This window comes from Ambystoma mexicanum, chromosome 5q (assembly GCF_040938575.1).
Source record: "Ambystoma mexicanum isolate Mex_15411 chromosome 5q, UKY_AmexF1_1, whole genome shotgun sequence".
NCBI lineage: Eukaryota > Metazoa > Chordata > Amphibia > Caudata > Ambystomatidae > Ambystoma > Ambystoma mexicanum.
In genome coordinates, this window is record NC_090933.1 from 611,525,605 (window position 1) to 611,552,444 (window position 26,840).

General features: G+C 44.1%; 1 protein-coding gene across 2 annotated transcripts in view; it reads left to right on the forward strand.

Annotated features, from left to right (window-relative positions):
• FAM110B (family with sequence similarity 110 member B) overlaps window positions 1–26,840 on the forward strand; it is a 710,699-nt gene that overhangs the window by 247,020 nt on the left and 436,839 nt on the right. The window lies entirely within an intron of this gene.

The following is a 26,840-nucleotide window of genomic DNA, read 5'->3' on the forward strand; positions in this document are numbered from 1 at the left end:
GTGCAGGGACTGCCGCAGGTCCTCAATCTGGCTATGGCCCGAGAGAATCTCGTCTGGCACCGTATCAGGGACCATGCCATCATCAGAGCCCTCATCCACCGCTGAAATAAACTCAAGATGGCAGTAAGAAGGCACAGAATGTGGAACAAAGCCATGCTTGACCTTGGCCAGAGCCTTTCTAGGGGGTTCCACCGAGCCCCTGGGCACCCCCGTCGAAACAGCCTCGAAAGGCGTCGAGGGCGTCGAGTGAATCGGCGTCGACGCGAGCGCGGCACCGACAGCATCGATGGCGTCAACGCAGGCCTCGAGGCCAGAGCCCCGAGCGTGTCCCTCGACAGCCTGGGCGCCGATGGCGTCGACGACTTCTTCGGAGGCGGGGCCTCGAAAATTCCATCGACGGCCTCTGCGCCACCGGCGTCGACGTCTTCCTCGAAGACACCACAGGTGCACACGGTCTCGAGCGCATCGAGGACCGGGACCTGGACCGGGCATGACGAGAACGATTCCCCTTGTCCGAGCGGGACCTCTGGCGCGAATCGTGCCGACCACCCGAGCCCGAAGGCGTGCGAGTGGTGTCTCTCGGCCGATCACGACCGACCCCACTCGGAGGCGCGGACGGACCAGTACCCTGCGATTCGAGAATCGCTAACATTTTCTTCCCGAAGGAAGCCCATTCCTCCGGCGTCGCATGCTTGGTGGGATAAGCGACCCGCTGACGGGTGGAGTCCTCGGATGAGGAAGGGGAAGGCGACCGATGACGGCGCTTCCCGGAGTGCCTCGAAGAGGCAGAGGAGTGGCGGGACCGACTCCGGGACCGAGACCCACTGGACTTCCGCGACGATGCGGAGAGTCACCCCTCGAATCGTCTGTCGAAAGCCCCGCAGACCTCAACTTCCGTGGTTTGGACACCTTACCTACCGACAACTTCTTCTTGCGCTCCCGCAAGGCTTTGGATGTGAGCGACTGGCAGTCCACACAGTCATCCGTGTCATGGGCCTCCCTGTGGCAACAGAGGCAGGCGTTGTGCAAGTCCATCACCAACATTTTGGACCTCCGGTCCCTGCACATCTTAAAGCCCGGACGCGGGGTGGAAGACGAGGTAGACATCTTCACGAAGAAATTCTTCACAATACGAACAGGTTCGAAGAACCGAGAAAGAACAGAAACTCCAAAGAGTCGAGGTGCGCCGAGATCTCCGAAGCGAACACGTTTGCTGAAAAAACGGAACTGAGGCTACGGGCGTCGTGCGTCCTACTTATAACATCCAGTGACATCGGCCGTCAGAGGAGGTCCTCGAGGGCGGCGTATCGACGTCATTGACGCAGGACGCAGACGCCGAAGACTTTCCGAAGCAGCACAGCTTTGGTGATTACATGTCATAGATATCGAATACGTCGGAGTACCCAATCCCCTCGAAGAATACAGGGCTGTGTGAATGTGTAATGGGAAGGTTGTACGAGTAACTGTGTGTAGAGGTGTGAAGGGCTTGGGGTAGTGAGTCAGAGAGTTGTGACGTGAAAGAATATGTAGGGACATTATGATGTTTTGAGGAGAGTAGTGGGTCTTATGATGTTGTTCAGATGATAATGAAAAGAGTGTGCATACTGAAATGTAATGAGTAAGAGTGAAATAAATATTGATGATTTGAAAGGAATACTGTAGGCTAATATATAGCAAAAGTGCATTGGTACCATGATAAAGAGATTAATAGTATAGTAATGTACTTATGTTGTAGGATGTGAAGAGTAATCTTCTACTTGGTGTCTTTGGTAATTTTCTTTTTTCCTGTAATTATAAAAGAAAGTTAGTGGGTATATATAGTAATGGTGAAGTACTTTCAGTATGAGAGGTTATTATTCATGCATGTAGGAGGAGTTGTTGGGAAATAGAGTTATTAAAGTTGTGTTTTTGATAGTCTAGTGAAATATGTTAATTATGTTGTTAGAACAATTGAAGTATGAGTAGTGCGGTTGAGGAGATTAGAAGGAAAGGGGGAACAATGAGTGTAAGGGAAAGGTGTATATGTAGGTTGCTTAAATGATGCAGAGTATAATGAAAGAAGTGCTGTGTTTGTGGTGCAATGTATTTGTAATGTGTTGCAGTATGTTATGTTATGTGTACTTGTATAGCGCACGGTTGCCCAAAGGCTGCATGTCGCTGGAGAGGAAAAAGACAGAGCCAGGGGAACAGAAATGCCAGAGGCCATCCGCCGCAGAGATCAAAATAGATGAGTTTCTAGGGCTTTCCTGAAAGCCAAATGGTTGGGCATTTTTTCATTGCCGGGGGAAGTTCATTACTCAGCTGAGCCGCAGCAATAGAAAAAGCACGTCCCCCAATACGGGAGCAACGGAAGGAAGGCACACACAGCAGACCAGCCGATGCTGAACGTAAAGAGCGCTTCCGGAGATAGCGCACACATTTAGTATAATTAACGAATAGGGAAACTGTGGCCTAGTGGTAATGTAATGGTGGATTCTTGTTGCAGAAGTGTTTGGTGGCTTATAATGGAGGTTGGAAAACAGGAGTACTTTATATGCAAGGTGAAGTGTTGTATATAGATACTTTGGCATTACATACATATATGTGTAAGCAGGTTGAGAATGGTGGCAGTGTAAGGGTTGTAATGAGTGAGGTTGGAAAGTGTGACATTAATATGGAATGAAAAATGGAAAATGATGCCTGTGTACAAAGGTTTGTTTTTAGGAGCATTTTTATGAAAGATAAAAATGCATATGAGCATTTATAGCAGCAGTGTGTGTAACTGTTTCATAAAAAGTGGAGGTTAAAGATTTGTAGAACATGTTTAAGGGTTACTTGGTGTGTGGAGGTTCAATATGTTGGCAGTGGATGCATATTTGCAAACATGGTCTGTTGCAATATGTAGGTGCTTATCAAGTGTTATTTTTTGCTTTGCATTATGGGAGTTGTAGTTGCAGACTTTTGCTTAAGAAATGTTGGACTACAAGTCCTAGAATGTAGACAAAAAAATAGGACTGGGTAAGCACCTGTAGATTGGAACGGGTTATGCAAGCAAGTATGCATGTACTGTCAAGATATTAAAGATGCGCGCATTAGGTGGCACTTACAAATGTTGTGGAAATCTTTTGTATATGCGTTTTGTTTATTTTCTAGAGAAGTTATACACAGTGCTCCAAAAAGATTTTTTTAAACACACTGCATTTTCCATTCCGTAGAAATGTTATACTTTTGAATTGTCTAGTGTAGTCCTGTGTTGTTTTTGTTTGCTTACATTCTGGGATTTGAAGTCCAAGATGTGTAATGGCAGAAGTGGTATTACAACAAGTCACTGAATGCAGAGACAAAAATACATGATTTCATAACCACCTTAAGCTTGGAATGGGTTATGTTGGTTGGTATGAATGTACTGCCAACATATTAAACTTCCATTTAGCAAGTGCACACAGTACTGCTATAAATGCACATATGCATTTAGTAAGTTTCATGGAAATGCTTTTAAAAATAAAGATGTTTACATGTACAGCATTGCAAGTAGGTGTGCTTAATGATGCAATACATGGCATTTGGTACAGGGGTTGCAAAAGAGAATATTTTGATTGAGAAGCTTATTACAAGGTAAGTAGAAACAACCCTGTATATATCTTTATGAAGGTGTTGAAAAAAATGACTTATATCTGTACTATGTTTTGTTAGATGTAGATCTTGTTGAATCTGGAAATAGAAATCTTGGACAGTTGCACAGTAGATTTTGATGCAGATGCCTTTCATTAACAGGAGATATGGACTCTGAGAATTCAAGTGTACATTTGAAGTGTTGAAGTGACATGACAGGATTAGATGTACAGGTTTTGGATGTGATTGGTGGATCGATGTGTGACTCTTTGAAGGCAGCCAATGAGGGAGTGTTGAGAACATGAAAGTGGAAAGAGTGGATGGGTTGCCCCTGTGTCACAGGGTCCGCGGACATGGCGGTAGTCCGCGGCCAGCACCTGCCACATCCAGATTTTTTTGTGGATGCTTGGCATGGAAAGGGGACTGTGGGGATTAACCAATCAGGTTTGCTGGGTGTGGTGTACAAGAAGAGAGGGTAGTATGAGTTTTGTTTGCAGGTGTTGAGAGCAGTGATAATGGCTATGGCTATGTGTTTCAGAAGACAGACTGTGTGGATTCTGGGGGACTCTTCAATTCAGTCATTGAAGATATATGCTGAGAATCATGGCATTTTAGGAAATACTGGATTGGCAGAATTGGAGGTTTCCTGGCATGCAGTTTGTGGCTCAAACAGGGCAAGCTTGCTTTCCTTCTGTGAGAGTATGGCTCATTTTAAAAGTCCAGATATTATGATTGTCCATTGTGGAGGTGACAGTTTGGGGTTTGTGACTCCAGTGTCTTTGCAAGATGCGCTGAAGGGTTTTTTTAAAAGCATAATGCAACTGTTTCCTGCTGCTCAGATTATTTTTTCAGAAATAAATTAGAGACGCACATGGAGATGTGCGATCAACATTTTCAGTCATCAAATTGAAAAATCAAGACAGGTGTATCTGCGTTTTTGTATGCTTCTGGAACCATCTTTTGAGAATAATATCAATTTTCAGGGTGTGAATTTTTTTATCCAGATGGAATTCCCTTCACAAATATTGGAAATGCAATTTACCTTTATAATGTAAGCAATGCATTGCATTGCATTGAAGAGGTTCCTGTAAGGAAAAAAAACAACATAAAAACAAAAGAAATAAAAAAAGGTGTTTGTTTACAAACCACCCTCGAGAGCGAGAGACACCACTAAAGATTAAATAATCTACATTGTGTTTAATTTCCCTCCTCGCCTCCTCCCCCCAATTGGATGATCTGTCCGGGGGGACACCACGGTAGTCCACGGACAGCACACGCCACATCCGGGTCTTTTGAGGTTGCATGGAATGGAAAGGGGCCTCCAGAGGCCGTGGACAGTCGTGGTGTCCACGGACATCGGAGGATCAGCGAATCATGTTTCCTGGGTGTGGTGTACAGGAAGAGAGGGTAGCAGGAGCTTTGTTAGTAGGAGTGGTGAGAGGATTGAAAATGGCCATGGCAATGTCTTTTAGCAGGCGGAGTGTTTGGATTTTGGAGGACTCTTGGGTCCGCTGGGTGAAGGTCTATGCTGAGAATTGTGTAATAGCCACAAATCTTGGATTCCCTGAAATGGAAGTGTTCTGGTACGGAGTGTGTTGCGTGAAGTGGGTGGACTTGCTCCCATTTTGTGCAAATATGGTTCAATTGAAGCATCCAGACATTATCATTCATTGTGGTGGGAACAGTTTGGGGAACGTAACTGCAAAATGATTGCAGTTTGCAATGAAGGAGACATTGAGAAAGTTGAAGGAAATGTTGCCTAATTCTAAAATAGTTTTTTCATGCATTGCGCATAGGCAGATGTGGATGCATTCCAGTTGCTTTTGTCTGCAAATGGAAAAAGAGAGGCGCAACATCAATAAAGCAGTGTGTGCTTTTGTTGGCATGACATTGTTTCACAATAAGAACATTAAATTTGATAGGAGCAAAATATTTTGGTGAGATGGAGTCCACCTAACTGATGTGGGTAATCAGATTTTAGTGGAAAACATTCAAAATGCATTGAAGCAGTTTTTGTGAAAATGAGAAGAAATAATGAAAATTAGTGAAATGTTTTCTTAGCTCAGTTTGTAAAACCAAAAATAAAAAAATATAAAAGCCAAAAACACTAAAAAGGTTCTTTTAAGAGCCACCCTTTTTGAGCGCAAAACAATTAAAATGATTTCAACTGTCCCATGCCTTGAATTTTTTAGAAGTCCGGGGACTGCAGCGCTGTCCGGATTATGCAGGCTGCACAGGGCCCTGTAACTTTTTTGTTAGTTCTTTTTTTCAACTGTGAAAGGTGGCTCCTAAAGGAACTGTTTATTTGTTTTTTGTGATTTTGAATTGTTTTGGGGTTTTTGGGGGGTTTTCAGGAGAGGCCAGGTAGGGCAGTGAAGGTAGGGAAGGGGCACCAACAACAGTGAGGGAGGGGCAGGTGGAGAGAGGAAGATGTTGGGCGGGCCTTAATCGGGTAGGTGGCAGTGTTTCTTGTGCTCCTTGACCGCGGCCTCGAAAGCACTCCGAAACTGCTCCCCCCTAAAATCGGTGTGTCGCAGTACATACATAGTACTGTGACCCTTGAAAGTTAAGGGTCAACAGTGTTTTGTATGGCTTGCGTGGCGGCCACTGGGATCCCCTGCCCCACAGCAGTACCTCTTGTGGTGACAGGAGCAGACTATGTAGATGGGGGTCAGCCTACTCCTCCCTTCGAAAGGTACCACCTTTCTCACTTCCCCCTTGTGGTTTGACCAAATGGAGGTGGTACTGTAGGAGTACAAACCCGGTGTTCCGCAACTCAGTACAACCTTACACTCAGTGCATCAAACCTTGTGTGCCGGAGCCTTTGGTACACCTCCTACGGTGGTGAAATGTTTCCACACCCAGGACTCACAACGGCAGCTGGAGCGAGGGACTTCCTGTACCTCGACTACATTTTCCTCTTGTTCCTGTTCCGTATCCCCACGCCTGTTCCCCTCTCCTGGCCTTCCAGATGGTGGTGTAGGTGGGGGGAGGTTGGGGAGCAGAGATGGCCAGGGGGGATGCCATTAGATGAAGATTTTAAAGTTCTGCAGAGCAGGTGCTTCAGAAATGCTCTCTCCTGGACAGCCAGATTGAGAATGTGGAAAAGTAATGGGTGGGTACTTTCAGAGGGGCTGTCCGGGGACGGCGCAACTTTCGTCTGACTATCAAGCCACAAATAGGGCTTAGCAAGTTATAAAGAGTTGCTGGATCAACTAAGACGTGTCTAGGAGCTTTGCAAGGGTAAAGTTTGAGCTTGAAACCCCCTATATTGGCCAAAATGGCTGTTTTAAACTGTCTGGGTTTACGGCCAGGGTCCGCGGACACCGATAGGGTGGGCGACGATGTGCGCATGTGCTAGTGTTCGCAGAACAGGGGTGGTGTCCCCAGACTAATTAAAAGTGCGCCACAGCGGAGCGGACATGTCCGGGGGCACAGGGCGACGATGTGCGCATGCGCTAGTGTTCGCAGGATAGGGGTGGTATCCCCGGACTAATTGAAAGTGTGCCACATGAGAGCCGACACGTCCGGACATTCGCGCCATTCCGCAGACCCATAATTGGGCTTTTAAAAACAAAAGTGATTTATTTACAGTTAAAAACATACATTCATTTAACAAAGAGATGGGGAATCAGAATGGGAAACATATATGGGAGAATTGCAAATTTCTGTACAATGTTCATGAGGGGAGGAAGGGAGCGAGGTTTCATCGTAGCGTCTTTTAATTAAATTCAGGGAATTTGATGGGGATGATTGGTTGGGAGTAGGTGAACGGGTACAGGTACAAGTAGAACAGTGGTAGCAAACATTTTCCTTGATATGATTTTTAACAAATGTTAGGAGCTGAATACAAATTATTATTTAGTTCATCCATTTTTGTTGATAATTTCATTAGTTCATTATGTACATTTGGGGTTAGGGGCTCTCTGTTTTAATAATTCTTCAGATTCTCTCAAATGGAATTGGGCTGTGGTTTCTTCATTACAAGTATGTAGTGTTAAAACAAAAGAATGTTATAGTGAGATTTCAACAAATAACATTAGTTATTTGTTTAAAACAATGTACTGCATACCATTAGAGATGTTTTCATCGGTCATTTCTCCTTTGGGGAAATTTTCCTCTAACCATTCCAGTGGGCTTGACATTTCTGTTAAAATAAAAAATCAGTGATTTTTCCTTATAAGCTCTGTATATATAACACATGGTACTAATAGAGGAATTAATAGTGTACTTACTGCTTTGTAAGAGCTTCTTTTGAAATAAGTGCCAGGTGTCTCTCAGTATGTAAGCAGAGTTGTGGATGTTGATATGATACTGTGAGGTGTACATTTAAGCTTTGTGGTTGGTGCATTCCATTATATTGTGTGCTAAATGAAAACCTAGTTGTACATTTTTAAGTGAAGATTTTCTATGCACACTTATTTTTGGGTGTAGAACATATACATAGTGCTGTTTTAGGTATATGTGTTTGTCGGTTGAAGGATACAACAGTGCAAGATGATCCCTGTGCTATTGGGAAGTGTGAATGCTGTTCTCGACATTTGCGCAGTCAGCGGACTTTGCGACTGTTACATGGGGTGGGGGGGTCAGTATGATGGAAGGGATATGCACTAATAAAAACCTATCAAATTCACTGAAAAAACTGTTATAGGGACGTTATGGTTACAAGTAAAACCGCAAAACCACAGAAATTCGCTAGTTATGGTATGCTAAGCAACCATAACTCGTGCCACCACCGTGCACTGCCAAGACTAACACCCAGGACATCAAATATGACATCACACATGTCATTGATGACATCACATATCTGGGCGACTTGTTTTTGTTCACTGACATATCTAGGCCAGGTGTTTTTCTTCACTGACAGTCAGAATATCAACATTAAAAAGATGTTATATGTTACCCTTGACATATGTTCTTAATGTAATTGTCTTAGGGTTTGGCCTTACCTCATGCTACACATACACCGGCAATGAGCAGGCCTCAAACATACAATTCATTCGTATACATGAGTATGCATGTTAATGTTATTAACATTATCTGGTGATGTTGATGCTTTCTTCCTCACTTGAGTTTCCCTGTATGTGCCTTGCATTTGTATACACTGTGGCTCTTCATATATATTGTTTGTACTAACAGAGGTGTGTAGTAAGTATTCAGTTGTTAGCTCTTTATTCCTTAATTAATATTAGTGAAAATTTTAATAGGATTAAAGGTAATATTTTAATGGCCAATACTACGAGATTAAAAAGGCTGTACTTCTATGGTGCATAGTGGAGGCATTGCTTATGAATGAATATGTTCCTGTATTAACAACAACACTCTGAGTTAATGTTTTGTTTAGATAAGTACATGTTTTAATACATTAAGTAGTTTATTACAGATCTCCTGATCACCCCTGACATGTTACCAACATTATAAACACAAGCCCTTCTAAGGACGTCTTCACAATTAATTTAATATGTGATGTCATCAATGACATTTGTGATGTTATCTTTGATGTCCTGGGTGTTATTCTTAGCAGTGCATAGTTGTGGCGCAAGTTATGGTTGCTTAGCTTACCATAACTGGCGAATTTCTGAGGTTTTTCAGTTTTACTTGTAATCATAACGTCCCTTTAAAAAAAAAAGTGTTTTCAGTATATATAGATGTACATTAGACAGGTTAATTATCAATTTCATTATCCTTTCTTTGGGCAAGTGGCGCTCTATTGGAGGCAACAGAACTACTTGTAAAATACTGGCAGACACAAGTGCCCAGGATCCAGTCGGTTTTTAAACTTTGGTATCCCTTCTATTACCTTTATTTTTTAAAGACAAGACACTCTAGGTACAAAATGTACTCCTCCATGGCACGCTTCTGTCCACGATATTAGTAGTTTGGAAAAGGTCCCTCCAGAATAGACTGTAGACTGTAAAACAGGAACACATGAAGGAATGCCTACCTGTATAATGGAACCAATATTAAAAAATTACAACATGATAATTTCTTCTTTTTTACTTTTTCATTTTTACAACTGAACCATTTATGACACATAGGGAACAGTCCAAATTGTCAAGGACGTTCACTATCTGGACTGTTCCAATTTGGACTGTTCCCTTTGTTTAATTAATGGGTATCATGTTGTAATGTTTTAATATTGGTCACACTGTACGTGTAGCCATTCCTTCACATGCTCCTGTTTTACAATCTAGCAAAAAATCATGCACGTTACTGAGAATAATGCTCCATATGTAAGTTATTTGGACGAAAATGTTCCTTTGCTTTTGTAATGTGTGTTGTGATATCCATAAAATGATATATTTAAACGAAGGCCTTATATTATACGTTTTTGATTAACATATCAATAATTGTTGTGTAGAAATTAGACCCTATATGGTTGTCCCACTTTAATGGAGGGTTTTTTCTTTGCTTATATGTCCTTGCATGTGTGCCAGGCTGAGGAGTGGGATTCTGATTTGTGGATAAGACTGCAGGAGCCAGTCTGAAAACCTATTCTTACTGTGGCATGGAATTATTTAACTGGCATATAGTGTAAAGACAACATGATGAGTGTTCTTTCATGGCCATACTGGCCCACATTGGTGGAGCCAGTCTGGACATGTTTTCTTATTGAGGCATTGAATTTTACAAACTCAACAGGAGTATGTTCTTACATGGGGATACTAACATTTTATTGGCAGAGCTAGGTTGGACATGTTTTCTTATAGTATCGTTACTGGCATATAGAAAAGGCAAACCTGAGTATGTTGTTATATGGCAATAATGGCCTATATTGGTGAAGCCAGCATGGACATGTATGGGCACAGCAAGCATGGAATTTCTTTTTATTCTTGGAAATATTGTGGGGAATGCATCATGAAAATGCTTCTGTGCACTATCTGTGACTTTACACCTGTTTGATTTTTTCCTGCGTTGCCCTGGAAAACGATTGCAAGCTGTCTGCTGTGAAATGCACCATTTTAACCCAGTTCTTAAAACATTCCAATAGGCAAAACCTTTTGGTTGATTTAGGCTCCCTCGCTTCGCCCGGTTGCTTTCAATATTTGTGGCAAATATTTACACCCTCCATTTACAAAATTCATCTGCTGCCACTTCAAGAGGCCCAACCTACACCGCACTTATTATTCTGAAACATGTCAGAGGGAGCTTGTAATCATGTGCAGTACTGACCTGGCCTTGCTAGACTGCCACCTTCACAAAGGGATCAAGCCAAATGTGCATGTTGTTTCTGTAGTGCACAGGGGGCTAGAAAGGGATTATTTAAAGGGTTACAGAAGGGAAGCAATGCAAGTGACCGTTTCAAAACCTTTCATCCTTCTTCAGTTTTGCATTTTGCTTGGAGAGTAATAAAACCTGCAGGACATTTTTGTCATAGAATTAGGAGTTGAAGGTCAGGATTACTCAAACACGACCATTTAGCCTTGCCTCTTTGTATCTTCAGACTTTCATTATGCAGTTAGATGTTGCCATGCTTTAGAATGAAATACATATTTGATGCTTAGTTAGCATCTGGATCCGACTAGCCAAGAGCAAGTATTCATTTTGGAGGATCTTTCCCAATGGGGTCTTTGGAGGCGATGCCATATTTCACTGAAGGAAGAGCTTTAAATCAAGCTACATATCACTTTTGAGTGAAAATAGTCGCTTTGATTCCTTACTAAAACGGATCATCCTGCCATTACTATAAACCACAAAGTAAATTGTCAATAAAACGTTATTGCACCAATATGGTTTCTTTGGTCTTATTTCGCAAGTACATTTTTCTTGAGTAGTACTCAGTGATTTAGTGTTGATGGGGACTAGGGTTATATTTATGTTTCATTTATGTTTCAGGTAAGTGTTATTATTTGGAAAAGGTTTAGGATGTAGGGCTAGTGTGATGGGTTAGAGTGAGGGCTGTGGGGGTGCGGGTGGGGGAAATGTAGGGCCTTGGAAAGAGGTCACAAGCAGTATAGGACGTTGCAAAGGCAAATTGAAAAAGAGATATGTATAAGGTGGAGAATGACCAAAGTTGGGGCAGATAAGATGCAAAATGTTATCAGAAACTAGTGTAAAAATATCAAGTAGGGTTTAAGAAGGAATTAAATGGAATGTATGGTATTGGGCAATTGATTTGTATCTTGCAAATCTGGAGTAGATATTTTATAATTGATACGTTTTTGAGTCTGTTGCTGTATAGACATTTGGCAAGGAACAGGGAGGGTGGTTATCTCTTAGGAACTCGCCAGGAAATGAACTCTGGAGAAGAAGTTTGTGAAGAGGATGGGTCTGCCTTATATTACCACTCAAGCACCATATACATTTACTATGTGCCAGTAAGACCTAGATAACCAATGGGATTCTCTTTTCTTCAGCTTCTTTAGGTCTTTTTTTAATGCTATTTTCTTTTTATAGCTGTGACTTGTCATATAACTAGTTTGTAGCCTTCGGCTAGAAGCATACAAAATGAGAAAGAAATCAGTATTCTTATGTTTACAAGCTTGCATTAATTAAGTTATGATGTTAATTAATTTATCATCACTCCTCCTAACGCGTTATTACCAGGTCTTACTCCGTATAATGCAGGATTTCAGGGGTGCGCATTTTGCATTTTGGGGTCTTGGAAGCCCTATCAGTGAAGTTTTAACCCTCCACATTAGAGAATTTGACCTCTTTCCTGAAAGTTGTTTTTGGAAAATCAATTAATATCATGCAGCGACCCTAACAATTAATGTGAGAAGAAAAATAATAATTGACAGCATGAGTCGATACCAGTAACAGATGTATATGGGCACAGTAAACATTCCAAGACACGTGTTTAAAGGAAGCATAAAGGTCTGAGTATACAAATATAGACATCTACAGTAGAGAACATCATACTTATTTTGAATAACTGCTGTAAGGCTGAAATATGATATACAAAGGGATTGCAACATGTTGGAATTGCCCATCCATCAAAGAAACATGATGACTGTAGAATCATATTTTTTATATATTTGTTTTTATTACTTCTAGCGCAACTTAGCGCAGGAGCAGCAGTGCACTTCATAACAGAATGGGGCCAGCATTGGGCTTGGTATTTTATACAGTAGCACAATACTGTTGCTGGAGGGAGAGAGGGATTTCTATTCATCCGGCATGTATTGTTGAAAGAACCCAATTTTTTGAGTTTTGCGCAACTGGATGATAATGGGGTCATTTCGAACCGCTGCAGGGATTAAGTTGTAGATGTTCTGGGCATGGCATGAGAAGGACTTCTTGCGATTCTTATTTTTACAGGCTCGCTTAGATTCCAACCTTGTGATTGCTTTGCTACGTGAGATGCTAAAGTCTGCGGAGGTCTGGAATTTAGCCGCCACGTATGTTGCCGTTCCGTCTGAGATTGCTTTGTAGGTGATACATGCACTTTTGAGTGTAATTCGGGCGGGGAAGGGAGCCAGTGGAGTTTACGCAATGTTGCGGAGTGATATATAGAATAAGAAGTCTACATGGAGAAATTCTGCACAAAGACTGTTATGTAGATAAATAATGTATACATCTTTTTATATATAGCCAGCATTGAAGGTGGCCTCCTTTTTATTGGTATATAATTGCCAGAGAAAAACACAACACAAAGCTTTAAAGAAGGATTTTTCAGCTCAGGCGATTCAAAATCTGAAGTAGTTGTAAAGTTCTAGGCCTCGATAGGTTTATTTATTTATCAATGTTTTACATTTATAAAGCACACTTAGCGCCCAGGGGATCAAGGTGCTGTTAAATTTCAGGTTACACAGGCATAGTTGTTGCATTGACAGAGTGGTTATGGGGGAGTGCAGTTCTGGTGCTGCCCTCAGTGAATAGCCAAGTTTACGGAAATCCCAGTAGGCTTGTTCGGCTCTCTGGTTGAGTTCTCTTTTACAAATCTGCAATCAGAATGCAATGTGCTTCCTTGAGCATAGTCCCATGAGCTGAGCCACTCAAGCTCTGGGGGCTATTGAGAGCCACCTAATCCATGATCAAACCACGGGAGGTAGTACATTGGCCCATCCGAGCCAGAATCGACCCCAATTAATCTCCCCTTATGGAGCTGCCCTCTTCTCAGCATACCCAATCCAGCTACCTCTGCTTCTCCCACGTCCTACGTGGAATCCTGGGAATGCCCCTAAGTACAGTGACCTTTTTCTTCCGAGCGAAGTTTTCAATTTTGAAATCCCTTATATGCAAGAGTAGCAATTACGAGAAATGCCAGTAGAGTAATGGGGAAGAACAATCCGGAAGAACGAGCACCCAGCAGGACCCTGGCAAGAGAAAACTGATGGCTTTGGGCTTAGTTTGCTGTTCCACGGACACAGCGGTTGTCCCATCTTAGAGTGGATCGTCTTGGAAATCCTAGTATAGATCACAAACTGGACCAAGGAACCAGACAGAAAGCGCAAGCTCACACTGATGAGCAAATGCGCACTACTGCATACTCGTGTTTGCATATGCTCACTGACAAGATGGCCAATTCCTTGTGACCTTGCAAGGGGATTGCTGCACGGTAAGCTGCTCTGATCCTCCTCCCAAGCTCTGACATGGTGGATCCATGCCAGATCAAAATACAGTGTTCTCTCCTGGCGCACGGAGGTGTTTAAGGTGGGAGGTCACATACATACATATAGGGAGGAGGTGGGGCATGTGGACTAAACCGATTTGAACCCAGGAGTGGGCAAGCCCATGAAACGGAGCCTTTCCTACCCGCTATGCAATTATCCACAGTGTGAAAGGAGGCATACGTTGCCTGACTTAGTGGGAAAGAGCACGTAGTTCCAGAGTTAGAGTAATGAGATTGTCAGAGGAGCAGCAGGAGGAGTGCAAAAGCTCTGTGGACCAGACAAGGAGGGTTAACTTAAGGTAGAGCTGGGAAAAAGGAGGTGGCTTCATTCAGGGAGCCACAGTCCTAAAGAGGACAGGTTAAATTCCAGGCTAGTGCAGGTGTCCCACTGAGGACCTGGTACCAGAGATTGCAGGAGCCATACAGATAGTGCAAGAGGTGGTGGTGCGATTCACGGTACTTTATGCCCTTGTATTGCTGGAGTGCATTTGGCACTATATGCCCCGTACCAGAACCTCAAGGGGTGTTAGATATAGGTAGGTTGGAGCTCAGGCCATGGTAAAAGCTGCTAGGTCATCAGCCAATCTATAGGAACCTTGCAGATGGAACCCAGGTGGGGGGTGGGGGGGAATTCCATCGGAAGTACGTAAGTTAGTGCTAAGAATGCTTAGCAGCATTTCCCAAAGGAGAGCAGCCATATGAAAAAACCCTAGGACAGGAGCAGGGAAATGCCCTTATCCAGCTGAGACAATACGAGACCCCAGAGGACAAAGAGTACAATCACTGCCTGAGGGCATCGCCTCATCCAAGACATCATGACCAGGTTCCAGGGACCTGACCCCAAGCAATGATGCAGTGTTCTGGGACTCTATGAATCTCCCTCAGACTTGAAGTATCTTTGTTAGATGTTTTCCTGTGTGTGAACACTCAAGAACTTTGCATTCTACAGTAGCCAACATACTTTTGGACTTGGAGTAATAGGCCTTGGGGCAAAGTTGACTTCCTATTTCTTGGGACCAGCAAGGTGGTGGCCGTGAATTGCAAATGATGGGACTTGGGAGGGGGGGGTTGTATGGGGAGGATCCTCTGGTCACCTACCTTGGCCCCCGTCACAAGGCGGGGAACAGTCACACTTCTAGCCAGTGTTCGGGCTGTAGACCCTCCGCAACCCACCAGTTCGCTGCAGCAGATAAATCCTGGAAGCCCTACCCTTGACCAAACTTCTGGTGAGACACTGTATCGTGATATGCCAACCCCTGCCCAATTGAAAGATTCTGCAGCTCTCTTCAAACTAAGCGCCAGTGCAGGCAAAGGCGCCTTTGACGGAAAGCATTTGCATTCACTGGACCCTGGTAACATGTATTGTGACATTGTTAAAACGTTGTCCAGCACATCAGGGAAGTCCCATCAGGAAATTTGGTTCAGTACTTTAAAGGGGACATTGCATGATCCTGTGAGGCCCCTGAACATAATATTGTATGCCCACAAATCTTTGACCGCGGATTGTATCAGAGGGAAAACAAAGTTACAGAACCATTGTCTTCCGGCAGAGAAACTCTCTGCCAAGGTTGTAATTGTGCAATTTCCCCGACACTGAATATTCAGTGAACTAAAATGTGTATAAAGCTTACCACATGTTCCAGTATTGAATTTGCCCTTGTGGAAAGCTGTAAATCTCATCACAAGCAGCACAGGGAAGGGTCATATAGGAGTTACTGGCTTCCAGGATGGCAGAGAGTCTATCTTTACACTTAATCCCCACCCTAAGTCCAGAGCAGCCTCCTGTGCACAACAACCAATCCCATCCCTCATCGGTCTAAAAGCCACGGGTGCAGACAGTCACTGAAACGATCACCAAATGGGAGGCAGGGACCACATATAAAAGCACCCAGCCCCGGTTGCCCACTGTGGGCGGTAGGAGGATCGTGTTTGGAGAAGGCTGGGGACTGGAGAGCAGTGGAAGGAACAGAAGCTGGAGAGACGAAAAAGGCTGGAGAGGGGGCTGCAGTGGGGAGCTGGAGGAGTTGGTGACAACTAAGAGGGTGAAGGAGGAGGTTGTAGGGGCAGAGACTGAGAGTGGACTGAAGGAGGAGGTGACAAGGTCAGCGACCGAGTGTGGACAGGTGGTGGTGGTGGTGGTGTGAATACAAAATTTAGTGGTGATGTCAGAGGGCAGTACTGGACAACAGTTGGTGGCAGGAGTAGGAATTTGGTGGAGGTAGTCATAACAAGGAATGCACAGGAGAAGGTGATGAAAGACAATGGTGTGAAAGAGGAGGTGCTACCATCACAAGGAGGACAGATCCAGATGGAGCGGATAACATCAGGACCCAGGCATGCAGAGGAGGTGCGTTAGGATGTCGTGAAACACAAGGATCAGGAGGAGGGGATATCCGAGGCCGGAAATAACATTGAAGAAGAAATTATTACATAGGGGACAAAGGATAAGCACCACGAGTTGGAGGTAGTAGTTAAGATGGTCGTAGGGGGAGGACGGATACCAGGAGCATAACCTTGGGGAGGGAAAGAGATGCCCTTGAGAAAACTAGAAGGAAGGAAGGAGGAGGAAGGAGACAGGGAGATGATGGTCAAATCAGAGAGGGGAAGGGAGCGGAATGAAGGGAACGCTCAAGCAGATCCCAGAGACCACTTTCTAGCTTTCACCACAGCTCAAGTTCACTGACCCGTGTCCTCTTGGAACTTTGTACTAGAACCAGTTGTGGGTTCTAGGATCCCGGAAATCCTGCGCACATCAAACTGACACATTTCTTTCAGAAAGTGAAAGGATATCAGGTTATAAAAGGGCTCAACTTATTATAACCTGATGTCCCCATTACTCAACAGTGTTTCTGCTCAGCAGGAATGATAAGAAACACTGTTGAGTAATGGGGAGAGAAATGCTGGCCTGTTACCTCTGTCCTAGTCAGTTTCTTACAGAGCTCCCTAAGATCTGCCTTACTGTTCTCACGGGTTTCTTTGCGCTACCTTACCTATGTCCCATCTAACCTCACCCACATTTCTAAATCCCTTCTCTTGTATTCCACCCTTTTCTTCCCTGGTACCAATACTGTACAGTCCTGATTCTTGTAAAGCACACAATCGCTGAAATGGGCATTTAGATGCTGAACTAGAACATCTTGGAAAGTGGGGCTACCAAATAGATTACAAAGAAATTACAAAGTCTTCAATTTGCCTCTAAATACTATATGGTTGACTGAGCCGTTCCTCAAGTTGCAAGGCATTCCACAGTTTGGCAGCCATCACAGAGAAGGATCATCCACCTAATTTGGGATATCTATAAGACAGAACTTTAATTAGGCCGGCAGCTGGAAAACTTAAATTTCTCCCTGGTATATGATAAACAATATGTTTATGGAAAAATACAGGGGCGTGGAGATGAGATTTGTGCACCAGACACAGTGCTTTCAGGTGTATACAGCTCTCAACTGGAAGCCAATGTAGATGTAGAGCTGGTTAAATGTGTTATCTGCGACCCAGTCGAAGGAGAGACGTGGCTGCAGCATTCTGACCGAGATTTTATGGAGCACACCCTTTTGTAAATGCTGCCTACCAAGGTTTATCAAAGTCCAACCTGCGGGAAATAAAAGCATTAGTTAAACCTTGTAAGGAATGGGAAAGAAGTCCAAAAACGTTTTTAAGAGTTCAAAGCTGGGAAAAAATAGGTGCTTGAAATTGGCTTAATATGGGGATCAAAGTACAACCCGGGATTCAGCCATACGGTTCCTAGCTTTTGATGTGGGTGTGGGACAAAAGCCCAAACTAGGAGGCAAAAAGGTCTTGCACCTGGTGTCCATGGTTGGTGACAGCAAAGTGTCAATCAGGGAAGAAGATAAATGGCATCTTGGTGATGTATTAGTACACATAAAAGATTTTTTTGGAACATTTAAATTTCAGCTGATTATAGATCATCCAGGAGTTAATTTGTCCTAAACAATATTTAAGGTAGGTTGCCTTATCCTTCGTCAAGTGGCTCAGATGGAAGATTAACTGGGTGTCATCTGTGTAGGTAAAAAGAGAAACCCCTAGGCTGAATCAAGTCTGCCAAGTGTTGCATGTATGAATTAAAAAGCAGTGGACTAAGACGACCCCCGATTAACCCCCCCAGTTAACCGCTATCCTGGATGACTAATGAGGGGGGTGGAGGAACTACTCTTTGGGCTGTACCTTCAAGAAAGGAGGTGAGCCACCCCAAAGCACCAACTCTCATGCATAATCCATGTAAATGGGTTTGGAGAATCGAGTGAGCAATAGTGTCAAAAGCTGCTGTCAGACAATTACAACAATTTCAGTGTTATGACCAGGTCGAAAAAACGTCTGTGCGTCATCTAACAGCCCATACTCTTCCACAAAAGATTGAGGTTGAGGGATTGCAATCCCTTCCAGTAGTTTTCCAGGATAGGGAAGTTGGGAGATTCGACAAAGCTGTGTTAAATTATCGAGATCTAAAGAAGGTAATGGTGTAACAGTGGTTAACTTTAGACTATCTGGGAAACTGCCAGATGGGAAAGAGGAATTGATAAAGTGACAAATGCTGAGAGCTACTAAAGAGCGTACTTCCTTATTAATCCTAGCCAGACGAGGTTCATGGGGGGGAGGGGGGGTGACGAATGGCGAGGTGACACAAGTCCTAGCAGTGCAGCTTCAGAAATGGGCTGAAAAGAGGTAAAATGTGCTCGTGGAGCCCAATCGTCGAAAGTCATTACTGCTACTGTGGACCTGCCGTCTATCAACTCAAGCCAGTTTGAGCTGGATCATGGCAATTTTGTCTGAGAAGAATATAGTTACATTATCACAGAGTGCTTCAGAAGGAATATGGTGATTAGTGCAGGTATTTGGCGTCCATAATTCTGATAGGGCTTTGAACAGTTCGTGGGGTGAGTTTCAACAGGAAAAGAGGCATTCTGAGCAGCATTTCTTTTTTGCTAGGGCTACTAGTGTTTCTAAAGATATATAACTTCTGCTTATGAGCAAGTAAGGTGCTGTTTGCCCATGTCTTCCTCCATATTGGTTCAAGCTGATGCAGTTTGATTATTTTCCAGTCTGAGAGCATGGGAATATCAGGGCGGATTCTTTTCTTTTCCCAACGTACCAGTTTTAACTTGGGTGGGGGCAAATGGGCTAACTGTTGCAGACATATTGTGGTAACAACTGTCTAGAATTGACGACGAGTCTGAGGCTGCCTGATCCAGCTCGGGTGGAAATGATGAGAAGGAAGGAGTTACCCTCTCTAACTGGAGATTCTCCCATTTATGACTGATCTATGTGGTGTATTTGCCTGCAGCTAAAGGGTCTGGGACAACAGAGTTGATTGAAAATTGGATACGTGTATGATTTTTTCATGGCAGAAAGCAAGGAATACAAGCCCTAAGAGTTTCTGACTTCTCAAATATCCAAAGCAGTATTTGGCCTGCGCTGTGGGTGGAGGAGCTCACCAGTTGTTCCAGGGCCAGATTATGCATTGAATGTAAAAAAAGATCTAGCTTTGACATTTTCAGAGTTCTTGACCCAGTAATTGGTCACCTATGATAAAAAGATGTGAAGGGAACTGGAGCTGTTGGGCTATTAGATATTCGATGCCTGTCCCAAATTGAGACCCTGAAGGAGGACGATAATTAACTATTATGAGATCCATTGACCGGGGTGGATTGAAAATGCATTTCAGGTGTAATATTTCAACCAAGTCAAAATCAACAGTGAATTTATGAATTATCATTAAAGATTCCCTGTAGATTATTGCCACGCCTACACACCTCCACCTCTCTTTGCTGATCTATTTTGGCTGATAGATAAAATCCCAGGCGGACAAAGATTGACAGTGACTCATGAGTAATCCACGTTTCTGTAACATTGATCAAGTCCAATTGAACGTGACAATAAGATTGTGAATAGCCATATGATTTTTCACAGCCCGGATGAGATGAGGTTTTTTTTATCAGAAAGAAAGTTTGGTGAAAAATGTCCCCCAGAGGAATAAGCAAAGGAAGCTTATTCCTGGCACTTATGACGTAAATGTATGTTAGTAGAAGAGCCTTAGGTCATATATTTGTGCTCAAATAATGACCAAGAACATTTGGGTCTCGGGAGCCTTTGCAACAGCAGAACAACTGGTCTAGAGCGCTGTGGTCCTGGAGCAACTGGTTGTTGCGATGGAACCCCAAACAACTGAGTAGAAGGGAAACGTTCATGACGAGGAGTGAAAGCTTCTGGTACATATGATTGTTGTGGTGAAACAGCCACTGGCCAGGTAAAAAGATGGCCTGTTTATTACAGACTAAGAGATTGAAATGGTGTTGTGTCAAAATAGGTATTTTCTGCTGTGGTTTCTTTCGGTGTAGTCCCCATAACAATAACAAAGCCATTATTAGGACCTATAAAAGGAGTATAATTGTTTCCAAATGAGGCGGCAACATTGCCTCACGCTAACTCAATATACTTTGAAAGTGTATCAGAAACAGGAGTACCCTAATGGTTTCTCTATGATAACTCACCATCTCTTATAACAGACAGTAACATAGGCGGAACTGAACTCAGCTAATCCCTCAGATGGATTGGGGAATTTGTGAAAATCAAATTATAGGATGCCAATCAAAAGAAGCAGCGTGGCCTGGCTCAAACAGGGTTTGTGTCGGTGCTTTGGGCTGATCTGTGTCTTTTATGCTCTGCAGACACCTCAAGATGACTCCTGGATCCAACGCCTGTCTAGCTGATGGGAGATGTAGTTCCCATTCAGCTGCAACGCTTGAGAGAAGTGTGGTGTGGAAGTAAGTCTGGAGGCCAGAAGTGTCAAGTGCGGGCCTACCTCAGATGCCCTGGTTTTCATTTTGCTGCACAGCGGTCATCCGTCCGCCGAACCCACCCTCCTGTGGTAAAATACCGACCAGGTTGGTGGCCACAAAGACTGGGACCAATCTTTGGAGGGAAAACCCAAATGGGGGAAAAAGAAACTTGAGGAAAACGGGTAGCAGAATACTACATGTGGAGATCCAGAAGCAACAGCGAACAAGGAACAGGAAGTAACCGAAGGACTGGAGTCTCTCAGTTGCAGATAAGTAGTACCAGTGCACCATCAGAACAAGGAGAGCAAAGGAAGGGTAAAGGCAGGGCTCCGGAAGTGGAGGCAGCCAGAAGCAAGCAAGGACAAAAAAGGAACAAGATGTAGGAACGCAATAAGGCATACTTAGCCGGTTTGAGCCGCAAAGATATACTGGTATCTCGGAACGGGATAGCGGAAGCTCTGCTATGGTACCATGTCCATAGTGGTGGCCATCTTGGGAGACACAATGTGTGTTGGCCCACACTAGTCGTGTGGATGCCCCGGAGAGAGGCCAAAAGCGCCAACAACCGAGGCGGCCCCAATGCATTCGAAGGCAAGTTCTTCCAAGAAGTTCACTGAAATCAAACGCAATATGGATTACATGTCAATAGAGTGCAGTTTTCAACAACCGCTAGCACTGAAAACACTTAGTGAAAAGATTAATCAAAACTCTTCCCTCGCAAAATAAAAAGGGGGAAAAAGAGAAATAAAACTTAGCAAGTCACCACAGATAGTTACATCAGTACCTCAATACTGTATTTGGCTCGCTGATGCCAGACTGTTATGCCCTGTGGGCACCTCTAAATGATGCCTAGATTTTGCCCCTCTCCCTTATAACTTTGGTACCGTCTGACCCTTAATTGTGATATAAGAAACTGTGATGAAGCACAAGGTGTTGCTTCTAAAAGGGAAGGGAACCACTTAAACATCACTACTGAGAAGAAGAGGAGGAGTGGAGGAATGAAGATCACCGTTGAGAACCACAAGAAACATTGTACTGGTTCCCGAAATCTGATTGGACAGTTCATGCACATGATCAGAATAAAAAGAGAAGAGGGAAACCAGGAAGTAGAACACAGTTCAGGCTATAGGACAGCAGAAGGAGCAGCAGAAGAAGGGCTTACTGAGGCTGCAGAGGTGCTCTCAAGCGGTCCATGGTGGAGGTCCATCCGACTAGAGGGAGAAGTAGCAGTCCAGGTGGGCGAAGCCAGGGGTCGAGAGAAGACGCGCTTGCTGCGAGGGGCTACAGGCTGCAGAGATGCTGCAGCACACCCGAGAAGGGCAGAAGACTGCAGAAGCCAAAAACCAAAGCAGAAAGACCCTCAGACTGACCCAAGGCTACCGGGAGAGACCCTAAAGGTACAGGGGTGACGGGGAAAGTTGGTAGGGGAAGAAGGGAGCAATGGAATACCCTGACCCAGCTAAAAAGGGGAAGAAGGGAAACTCGGGATGCAAAGTAACCCAAGAAAAAGCCAAGGAAGATTGGTCTGGGACCCGTACCTAATGAAGATTAGCATAGTCGGGCAGCTTCATAGTCTCAGTACCTGGCAGGTGAGTGAGCTGTGATACAGGTCTGGGACCCACGAGCAGAGTTACAGTGCAACACTAGGACAGCCAAGTAAAGCAAACCAAAGAACAAGAGAAGCCTAAGAAGGGGTCTGGGACCCCCACTTGATAAAGAGGGCCCCTGGCAGGAGAGTACACCAGGGCTGTACATTGAGAACATTGTAAAGAGAGTTAAGAGGAGGGAGGTATCCTCTTGGCTTGTGTTGAAGTTGAAGTGGTAAATGAAGAGGATTGTCCCCCTTGGCAATTCAGAACATAGCCCAGGGGAAGGGAGTCATTCCCCCTGGAGTAATACAACAGACAATGTGTGGAACTTTCTTTTTGTGGAACTTTATTCTATTGGCAGAACTTGAGGACCAGGGGAATGGAGCCATTCCTCTTGGTAATGAACTGTAACCAGAACTTCCCCATCCAGTCCAAGGGAAGGGAGTCATTCTCTTGGACCAAGAACCCTGCAGTACTTTTGTAGTTTAGTTATACGTGTATTGGCTGGAAATAGGTTTTCTTTTGACACAGGAAAGTGGACTATTTATTTTAGACAACATCCTGACTGACTCCTTAGTTTTGGTTGATGTAGGGACACCCCTTTATTAGACTTAGGGCAAGATAGGGTTTTCTTTCCATTTTTCTCAATTAATAGGAGTTTATGCCAACAACCATGCTACACCTGCTTCAATCTCCCATCTCCTCACCCTTACAAAACACACATACGTAGTTTGTCAAAATTTAGCAAAATAATTGGTTGAGGGTTTCCTGCCATTGGGGGAAAATTTGAGTATTTACAGCTTCCCTGCGCCTGTTGCCTGTTCCCCCTCACCATGGGCTTAAAGCTCTAAAGGAGAACGCCAGAGGTACCTCAACTGGCCAACTGGCTGGGCCCATTGGAACACTGTTGGACGTCAACGTGTAAAAGGGTTTCATCTTGCTCTATGAGATTCGAAGGTAAATGTTTCTGAAAACTGTTGGGGAGAACATCTTGTAAGAGAAACCTTTCTCTGCTCATTCAGTCGCAGGTCGTGACCTTGCTGAAGCCCCGTGGTATTCGTGCTAGTTGACGACTGGTCGTCTTAACGCCGGATGCAGTTTGGAATGACAGTTGTTGTGCTCAGCTGACAGGGGTGAAGCACCGCTGGTGGGCAAATGCGATTTTACTTTAATTCAACGTTAAGTCGCCCCGTGATCGGTCAGCAGCCATCAGAGGCGTGGCAGAATAATGTGTCTGTGCAGCAGTACCCTGCATGACATGGACACACTTCATCATTCGTGCAGATGGGGGAGGGGAGGGTGATCTGTAGTCTGGTTTTAGTGGGGAGTTCCAGTGTATGGTATGGGGGAAGGGGGCAGGGGGAGGCCTTGCCTGTGCGGGCACAGTTTAAGTCAAAGAACATTGAAGGCATTTTAGATTGGAATAGTAACTATCTCTCTATGAACAGCTGTGACATATTTCCTTCAGCTAACAGTAGGTGCGTGTATGCAGGCCTCGAGCTCCGAAATTTGCCAGCTCGTGTTCTGTGCAACCGTAAACTAATCTGCAGCCACACCAAATGTACAAGTTATCGCAAATTCCAGTTTTTTTAATGCATTTTAAGAATAAATGTGTCTTTTTGATTAATTGTGGAAATGTATTCTATGAATTACATGTGTTGATGATGTTTCTGTGTGTTAAAGTGTATTAATAAACTAGAAACGCACAAAGTTACTTCTACGTTTAAAGAACTTAGATATTTTGTTCAAATCACTCGCAGGCTTCCTAGGCTGGCATCTCAATGCGTTTTCTCGCATACGCCAAATGTGCAGAGATACAGGGGTGGACAGGGAACCAAGAGGCCCTGGAAGTAATGTTATCTATCGCATTCCATATTTTCAGCAAAGCCCAACCCTTTTCCTATGGGAAGATTTGGAAATACTACACACAAGAGGGCCAGGGTGCAGAGGCCTACCTGGAAATCTCCAGAGTTCCCTATAGGCCAGTCCACCCCTGCAGAGACAACAGAAATATAATTTATATTAATGGGACGATCACAAAAATGAGCGCACAATTATAATGATCGGTATGTGAATGTGCACATGCAGACCCAAGGTTTTTTCACTGACCAACGCGAAGTACGGTTAGGGCTAACTTTCTGTAATAAAATGACTAATTCAATCTTTATTTGAAAAGACTTTGTGGTTGTTGTAAAAAACCTAAAAAACACGGACATTTGCTAGTTATGGTTCCAAAGCAGCCATTGCTCGGGCTCGGCATCCGCTATTGCGCTTCTTGTGACGCCTGCATCCCTGATTAGCTGATGTGCAGGTGCCAACAGTGCACATAGGACACGAGAAACGAGATAAAGGGATAAACAGTAGTTGCAGAATGTTCCTGTTTAGTTTTACTTTTGATTTGCGGGCCAACACAGGCTTATGCTACCCTCTCAAAGTGATCCCTTATTGCTGCTATATGCCACTTTTCATTTCTTTTCTTTTTTAGCCCAGACTCTTCAAATCTGTCTCAAATTCTCCAGACTAAGATCGCAGATGCTTTAAAATGCTCCATCTGCTGCTAACCAATCGGAATGGCTTTCTTTGAAGTAGCCAAGCAAACTTGGTTTACGGAAGACCACGAGCTCCGTCAAGTCTGTGCTCCCAAATGGACCAAACTGGTTCTGTAGTAGCAGCACGTGGGCCCATGATTGGTCTGCAAGGTCAAAATATCCCTAACTTGATTTTGGTCTATTTTCGCCACTTGTTTCGTATTTTTTAAGTAAAGAACTGAAGGGATTGTCACCAGGCAAAAAGAAGATTTCGAATGGACCCGGATGCCATTTTCTTCTACAGGAGTGTTGTAACTCAGTCCAGTAGTTTTTGCTGTAGGCGCAACCCAACGTTCCCTGCAGGAGTTTGGAATGGAAATACAACTTTTGGGTTCACCATTAAAAAGTTGCCCTTCCCGTCCTCCAGTAGGAACTACACAAAGCTTTCTAAACACATTGAGTTGGTTGTATATTTGTTTTGGAAGTTTATATACAAATTTGTCAAATGGCTCCGAAGTTATGAAGATTCAGAAAAGTGCTCTGGCTGTGCAGGGGCCAGCTGACCTGGAACTACTTTCCCAGACGCTCATCCTGATACTCTGATGCAGAGAATATCATATACTGGACATTTAGTTATGTTATTTTGCACTTATATAGCGCCTTATATACCATTGGTATGGTCTGAAGGCGCTGGTAGGTTGAACGCCCTTGGGAACCGAAGTTCGGGTCAGTAGAGAGAATAGAGAGTCCAAAGGTGCGTGTGCGCACCCGGTATGTGTGCAGCTGGAGTGGAATTCCTGTGGAAGCTGCTTCCTAGCGGTAGGTGCGGTGGCTGGGAGATCAGGAGTATGTGTTCGATCTGGCCGGAATTATCCAGAGCGAGTGTGGCAGCGTTAAGCCTGAGGAGAACGCCTGGCTGGGGGTGTGAAACCAGCAATGTTTACTTAGAGTGATCGGGAGTGAGCGGCAGATGTTGATATGAGAACAGTTATACCGAATGGTGTCATAGTATCTCTGTGTTCTAGTTGAGTGGTGGTGTAAGGAGAGAGCAAGCGTGGGGTGTGATATGAGGTATGCTCTTTCAGAGGTTCAATGCATTCCAAGGTATAATACGAACGTCGTGCAATTCTGAGCGGTCAGGTTCGTTCAATGCATTTTTGGTCATTTCAGGCGTTCATGGTTGCACTACACACTCACGTGCTCTGGTTCACCATGCGTGCTCTCGTCTATCCTTCATTCTCTAGTGTGCTCCACTTGTGTTCTCAAGTATTCCATACGCGTGCACTCCTGCCCTTCTCGCGCAAGTACTCCATTTTACCCTGCGCATGTATTCGTGTCTGTCAACTTACTCATCTGCTCTGTATACTCGTCCGCTCTGTATACACATACCCACTGTACGCTTATCCGCTCAGTACACTCATCTGATCTACCCACTCATCCGGTCTCCACACTCATCCGCTTTATGCATTATTCTTCCGCACCGCATACTCATCCGTTCATCATACTCATCTGCTCTACGTACCCATCTGCTCCATACACTCGCTCGTTCTATGTGTTCATCGGCATTTTTCCTTTATTCCATTGGCTTCATGGCCTGGCAACCAAGAGCAGTCACACACTTGGTTGGCAGGGGCTCCGGATTTGAATAAAAATCTGCGTGCAAAGTACCTATGCAAAAAGCTCCTGTTTTCGTCTAATCCTTGTAGAGAAAGTGTTGCAAGGGGCTGTAGAAATAAGATTATGAAAACGGGGAGACCGAAAAAGTGACCAGTGTTTTATT